Source organism: Octopus sinensis, linkage group LG10 (genome assembly GCF_006345805.1).
Source record: "Octopus sinensis linkage group LG10, ASM634580v1, whole genome shotgun sequence".
Lineage (NCBI taxonomy): Eukaryota > Metazoa > Mollusca > Cephalopoda > Octopoda > Octopodidae > Octopus > Octopus sinensis.
This window is the reverse complement of record NC_043006.1, coordinates 954,270-961,769: the sequence shown is the minus strand read 5'-3', so window position 1 is coordinate 961,769 and position 7,500 is coordinate 954,270. Positions and strand designations below refer to the sequence as shown.

Below are 7,500 nucleotides of genomic sequence, written 5' to 3'. Positions count from 1 at the left end.
ATATCACACCTGGTAACTATTTTTGTATGCACTATACTATATATACTATATGTATTTTATATTGGTACACAAAAGGAATGCGACATTCTGGTATAAGCTCGGTGCTATGAAAGTACATAGTATATATATATACAATGTAACATTTTGAAGTAAGTTCAATGTAATAATAGTGTATATTTTATCATAAAACACTGAGAGAATGCAATACTTTGAGTAAGCTTAATATTATAGTAATATATACATTATGTATATAATAACATCCTGATCATAATATGTAATATATAATAACCAGGGATTGGTTGATACATAAATATGATCACAACCTGCTGCAGACTGGTGAGGATTTATACTAAATAAAGCTATTAGTAGCTTAACTAAACTTGCAATGTATGTCCCCAAATTGACTCCTTAAACAAGATATATGAATGTCATGTTTATTCAATGGAAAATACTTATGTTGTGTTATTGGTACTGAAATTTTATTAGCATGTATAAAGCTGCGGTTTATATGGTAACTGATTTTCTGGTAAACCAATTTTCTCACATTGACATTCATTCAAACGTGTCTTTGAGAGATATCCTAAAGCTAGCTGTATTTGTGCAATAATTCCGATCAAATAATTAAAAGACTTTTACCTTTTCTTATGTGTATCCCTCTCAGTTTTTTTCTCACTCTCCCACTCTACTTTCTCACCCCCCCTCTCTCTCTCTCTGCGCTACATGCGTTGATTGTATGTATATATGTGTGTGCATGTGCGTATGTATGTATAAATGTATGTATGTATTATGTAGGTAGGTAGGTACATACATATATATACGAATATGCATACATAAATAGAAATTTTCAAGGAAAACCTTTTCTTTGCAAAGGTTTATAAATAAATATGCTACTAAGATGTACTAAGTAATCCTAAATTGTTTTTATATATAATTCGACATAAAAACAAACATTACTATTATGTTTGTGTGTGTGTGTGTGTGTGTGTGTATGTGTGTGTGTATGTGTGTGCGTGTGTGTGTCTATTTGCGTGTGTGTGCGTCATGTTTGCGTTTGAGGCTCTGAAAAAACTGCAAGGTGTTACTCAGGTACTGAATTATGAGTCCACCGCATCTTATGATGGAAACAAAAACTGTAAGCTAATGAAGTTCACAATCGCTTGTTCACTCGTCGTGTGTGCTATGTGTGTGGTGTGTGCGTGTGTGCGTGTGTCTGTGTGTATTTGCGTGTGTGCGTTCTGTGTGCGCGTATGTGTGTGTCTGTGTGTGTCTGTGTGTGTGTATGTGTGTCTGCGTGTGCGTGTGTGCATGTGTGTGTGTGTGTGTTGTGTGTGTGTCTGTATCTGTGTTTATAATATATATATAATGGTTTAGTTTTGCTTCTATAGTTTAGTCAGGTGAGCAAGGGAACAGCTATTACTTTTCATGGGCCTCCTAGATACGTGGAGGAAAGAGAGGGCGAACTCACAATTCAAGAATTACTGTAATGAGAAGTAACACAGCATGGTATCAAGTCATGCACACACTGGAGATCTGGCCAGAATGCGTGCATCAGTTCTAAAAGCAATTATGCCTCACACCAACCTCGTTACGTAAGCATTTTTATGCGTTTTCCAATATTTACAGTGTAGCAACTCATATTAGTAAGTTCCAAAGTTAATTAGTCCTTTGGTACGTTTGTTTCATTGTTGACACCAAGATGAAGATGCGTCAGTATAATTTCAATTGGCTAATTTACGTGGCATATCGACGACATTTTCTTTTTCACTCGCGTACCTGCATATAATATATGTACCGTGCATTCTGTACTGGTTTCACGTCGCTATGTCGTTGCAAGCAGACTTAAACATCATCTTAATCGCCAGGGTGCAACATCCGATATCTAAAGACTACAATAGCTCACCGTCGAAATTCACTTCAGGTGAATAGACTAGAACAACTTGAAATGAACGATTGCCTGGTGCAGGAAACGAACCCGCGAATTCATAATCCTGTCCGCAATATGTGTAGTATGTACTCATCAAAATTGCAGAGTCGTTTGAAAATCGGATGAAATGCATTCCACACGATTGTTTAATGGTTCTGTTGTTATATATCTATGTAAGTATGTATGTATATATATATATGTGTATATATATATATATACGAGAAAGAAGCAACAAGAATGGATTAGTTTTTAGTACAATTGTTTCATACAAAGACAGGCTTTATTAAAAGTTGCAAATATTGCAGCAGATAAAAGTGTCCCGTACTCATCAGCTAAAACACATATGAGTTCTCCAAACATCTTAGTGGGTGAGGCTATACTCATGAAGTATTGGAGATAATTTCATTAAAAGCAGATTTAGGTTGTAAACAGACTTCCGAAGTTCTTTAATGATGATGCACAGTCTTATCACAGGTTTTGAAAAAAAGCTTATTAGCTTCACAGAGAAGGTGAATTAATCCGTAGTGTAGATGTAAATTTCCAGAGATATGAGGAGGAATTTCATACTCACAGACGATGAATTTATCCATGGTTAATCCACAATGAGGTAGGTATAATTTCATGCTATATGATAAGGTATTTGTCACATTACTGTTCTCTTCACAAGACTGCTATGTTATGACTTCTAAAGGCTGAAGGAATTTTTTGTGGAGCAAAGAAAAGAAAAGAAAGGCAAGAGAAGAAAAGAGACAAGGAAAAGGAAAAAAAGAAAAAGAAAAAAGAAAAAAGAAAAAGGAAAAGAAAAAAGAAAAAACGGGAGAAGAAAAGAAAAAAGAAAAAGAAAAAAAGAAAAAAGGGAAAGAAGGGAGAAAAGAAAACCGCCCACATAGAGTATACTGTGACAACTGAGAGGGAAAAGGGGTCGCAGGTGACCAACTACACAGAAGAATTTGTAGACGGCCTGGCTGGCTTCGAAATTTGCAGGAATCTAAGAACTATAAGGAGAATATTATTTTTGACCAATAAACAGCTATTTATTGCCAACCTGGCGTAGCTGAAAGCAGATATGAGAATCTAAAAAGATAACAAGGTCAGGGATAGAGGGGTCAAAGGCTATCATCAAAAGGAAATACATTAACAGAAAAAAATAAGTGCAATCCTAACAAGAGGTCATTTAAATTTATTTATTTATTTATTACTGTTACTGTCTTAAATTGTTGCCGTTACTATCTATACATTGACAGACTACAGGTCAATAGTTTACAAGGTGTGAGGGAATTGCCTATTATACTGAAATTTCACCTACTAAGATGTTTGGAGAACTCATATGTGTTTTAGCTGATGAGTACGGGACACTTTCATCTGCTGCAATATTTGCAACTTTTAATAAAGCCTGTCTTTGTATGAAACAATTGTACTAAAAGCTAATCCATTCTTGTTGCTTCTTTCTCGTTTATAATCACCTCACATTACTGTATGGTTAACACCATATAGTTTTCTGGTGCATCTAAGTTAAGTACCGCATTCAAGTAAATTCATTAGAATTGACTTGAATCTTAATTGCTTTTATTGTGTGTATATATATATATATATATATATATATATATATATATATATATATATATATATACGGGGGTGTGTGATTGTGTATAGAAGAATATTTTAATAAAAGGAATTCCAGCCTTGTCTGATTTTCACGTTTTATTTACAATCTTATAATGATATAAGATAATATAATATAATAAAATAAAATAAAATAATAGAATGTTAAATGTTCATTCTGATTGAACTAGTACTTTCATGCATTAAATTCTGCAATCTTCAGGTTCATGTAGTAGTGGTGACAGTCATGCTTCACAATTTTTGACTGTCAAAAACTGTGAAGCATGACTGTCACCACTACTACATGAACCTGAAGATTGCAGAATTTAATGCATGAAAGTACTAGTTCAATCAGAATGAACATTTAACATTCTATTATTTTATTTTATTTTATTATATTATATTATCTTATATCATTATAAGATTGTAAATAAAACGTGAAAATCAGACAAGGCTGGAATTCCTTTTATTAAAATATTCTTCTATACACAATCACACACCCCCGTATATATATATATATATATGTATATGTATTTCTTTTATCTTTTCCTTTTATCATTAGACTGTGGTCATACTGAGGCATTGCCTTTAAGAGTTTTTATTCGAATAAGTCGACCTGGGTACTTGTTTTATTTTAAGCCTGCTACATATTTTATCAGTTTCATTTGCCTAACTGCTCGTTTAATTAGACGTACACACACCAACAGCGAACATCAAATGGTGGTGGTGGTGGTGGTGGTGGTGGTTGTGGTGGGAGAGAAACACAAACACAAAAATCACACACTCACACACACGTATATATGCATAAATATAAACGTGTGTGTGTATGTGCGCGCGCAGGAGGGACTTCTTACAGTTTACGTCTATGAAATCCATTCACAAGACTTTTGCCATATATAGCTTACTATGATAATATGAACCCTTTTTAGTTCAGATATATTTGATGTCGTTACGGTTTCAAAACATATAAAGATCAGAATAACCAGAATTTGGAAGAAATGGTTTAGTCAAAATCAGCAAGGCATAATGGAAACAATACACGAAGCATCGTTTTGTGCTGTAATTATGGTCGTGTTGTGATCGAATCATCGTAATACATAGAAATCAAGTTTCGTTTTTGAACGAATAAAAAAATTTGAAAAAAACTTTTCTGCTAATACTAAAAGGAATATAAAACCTTGACTCCAAAGTATTCAGTGATGTTTTGCATTGGGAAGCCACAATCAATATAATTCATAAAATGAGACAAGTTCCTATGTTGCAACTGGGTGTGAATTTGGGGCTTTCAAACATGGCCCTTCCTCAGTTTTCTTCACAGCTTCCCAAATCTTTTATTTCTATGAAATCTCAACATCTCAGAATCAGCTCCCTCACGGGCGTTGAATTGTATTTTATATTATAAATGTTACTTTGATAATATAAAGGTACAATTATTGGCAGATAATGTATCTATTAATAGATACTGCCAAACAGATATTGTAAAGAAAACATTGGCAGATATTACGAAAAGAATATAGACAGATATTGTTAAATACTTACTGACAAATATTGATAGATATTGATAAAATTAACTTGGTTGTATCAGAGCATTGAAAATAATTTCAGTCGTCACATGATTATTGGTTGTCTTCTGTTACATTTCCATATAAGGCAAGGTTCTGAGAAAACGTCCTCCTAAGAAACCCAAGAATGAGAACGTGCGTAATAATTTCGATTACTAGATACAGGCCTACTGTGTAAATGGCGAAGATCAGTCAGTTAAAATCATTTAAACCTTCTAGAATGTTACAAGCTAAGCTCGACCTCTGAAAGTATCAGTATTGAACCCCACCATTTATACCGGCCTAGTTTTGAAAACGTGTTTCAAAAGCAGATAAATCCATTCTTTTGAACTCCAAGTTCTACTATTGCGGTTGTGCGTATTGATGTATTTCTCGTCCTCTGAGTTCAATAATGTATCCTCTTCAAAAGATATATAGTGAATTAGTTTTACCACGCTGATTGATTATATGCAATGAATAGCATTATTATTGTTGTTGTTTTTCATCGAGTCAGCCTTAACTGATCTGACTTATAGAAATATCGTTAAAATGAGTTCTCAGATATACAATATGGTAGTCGTCTATTAGACAAGAGAAATAAATTCTGTATGACAACAAATATCAAATATGCATTTCCTAATGGATGCGTTCTTTCTTTAATTAAATATATCAAACCACTCCTAAATATGCCCCTTGAGCCATAGAAACGAAGAGTAATATTAATATAATAATTGTGTGCTACTAAACTAGATCATCATATGCAGTCAGCGTAGTTTTTATAGAAAAGCATTTCAAAAGAATTGGAGCTAATGGTAAATTTATAGTAAATAATCAATCAATATTTTACATGAGAAATCAACGAGTATGTTTCCTGTCTCATGAGTCGTGAGTTCAGAGTTCAATAACGATGAAGGCTCTGAAGTCACCAACATGGGACACGAAACACGAAACTACATAGAGGAACTAGTTATATTGTTGTTCACAGCAATGAAAGTAATATCTCATAATATCATAATAGAATATTATGAAATACAAATACATGTGTATATAAAATGCACCGTAAACGTAAGTCTCCAAAATTGTAGGGTATGGGAAAATGGTGATTCTATAGAACACCACTTTATACAGATAGTGGGTTTAAGACAAATCTTCGACGTATTCTCTTCAAAGTTCATTGCGTTAAGATATCTCTTATCATTTCTGATGCACGAAAATATATTACAGACGAAAATGAAGAAACTATTCAAATAGATTTGGAAATAGAGATAACAGAATTCGTGCATTAAAAATAGAAAGAAAAAAAAACTATAATTGATACAATGAGAATGTTAACAAAAGATACCACAAAACTACATAAGTTACAAAATACACCGAAAGTACTATATATAACACAAACTGAACATAGAGTACACGAAATAAATTTTAAAAAAAGACAATGCAAAAGAAACTGCTTGTATCACTGATACAATGAAATCGATTTTTGAAGTAATAGAAAATATGTATTTCTCTAAAAATTACAGGACTCTCTGGCTCTGGAGCTATTGCGGCAGAGGCTAGAGATGCTTAGACACATTCTGAACAAACAACCGATGCTGGTGTGTATACGTCCCCGTAACTTAGCGGTTCGGGAAAAGAGACCGATAGAATAAGTACTAGGCTTACAAAGAATAAGTCCTGGGGTCGATTTGCTCGACTAAAAGCGGTGCTCCAGCATGGCCATATTCAAATGACTGAAACAAGTAAAAGAGTAAAAGAGTAAACAGTTTCGCAAGGGAAACGTGTAGGCATATACACACGCCGATCTCATCATGATATTATTTTAGGCACAGGAGCTGAAACTTTGAGCAAGAGGATTAGGGTTAGTTGGTTCTTAAATCATTGAAGTCGAAACTATTAAATGCAAAGTTGAACTGAGGGGATTATGAAAATACAACGACAAACCAGAAGAAATGCTTGTAAGCATTTGTCCGGTGTGGTAACAATTCATTCTGTTAGCTTGTGGCCTTGCGCTGGATTTTAATGATGTAACAGCAGTATGTGTTAAGGTATTCTATTGCACAATTCTTTTGTAGACTATGTGTTGTGATATTGTACTGGGTAGTTGTTGCTAACATATGCATTATATGCAGAGAGTTACTAATTATGTCATGCTATAGAACTTGAAGTACTTTGCATGGAGTGGATACTGCAGCTAGTAAGGCTATCTTTTGCACAGTATATAACACTCAGAATTCTTAAATAGTTTTATGTCTATTTATGTCAGTTAGTATTGGTATAATAATATTAAATTTTATAACACACACCCTGCTTGTTTCAGTCTGTAGCTCAAAGCACATATTTAGTTTCTCCATGACATGACTGCCAACACGATTCTGTCTCAGAGTTGGTCAGGTCTGAGCAGTTGAGAATAGTATCGTGTCGTTGCACTGGTTA

At 33.8% G+C, this 7,500-nt stretch overlaps 1 protein-coding gene across 2 annotated transcripts in view; it reads left to right on the top strand.

Moving 5' to 3' along the window:
- LOC115216525 overlaps window positions 1-7,500 on the top strand; it is a 67,069-nt gene that overhangs the window by 40,366 nt on the left and 19,203 nt on the right. The window lies entirely within an intron of this gene.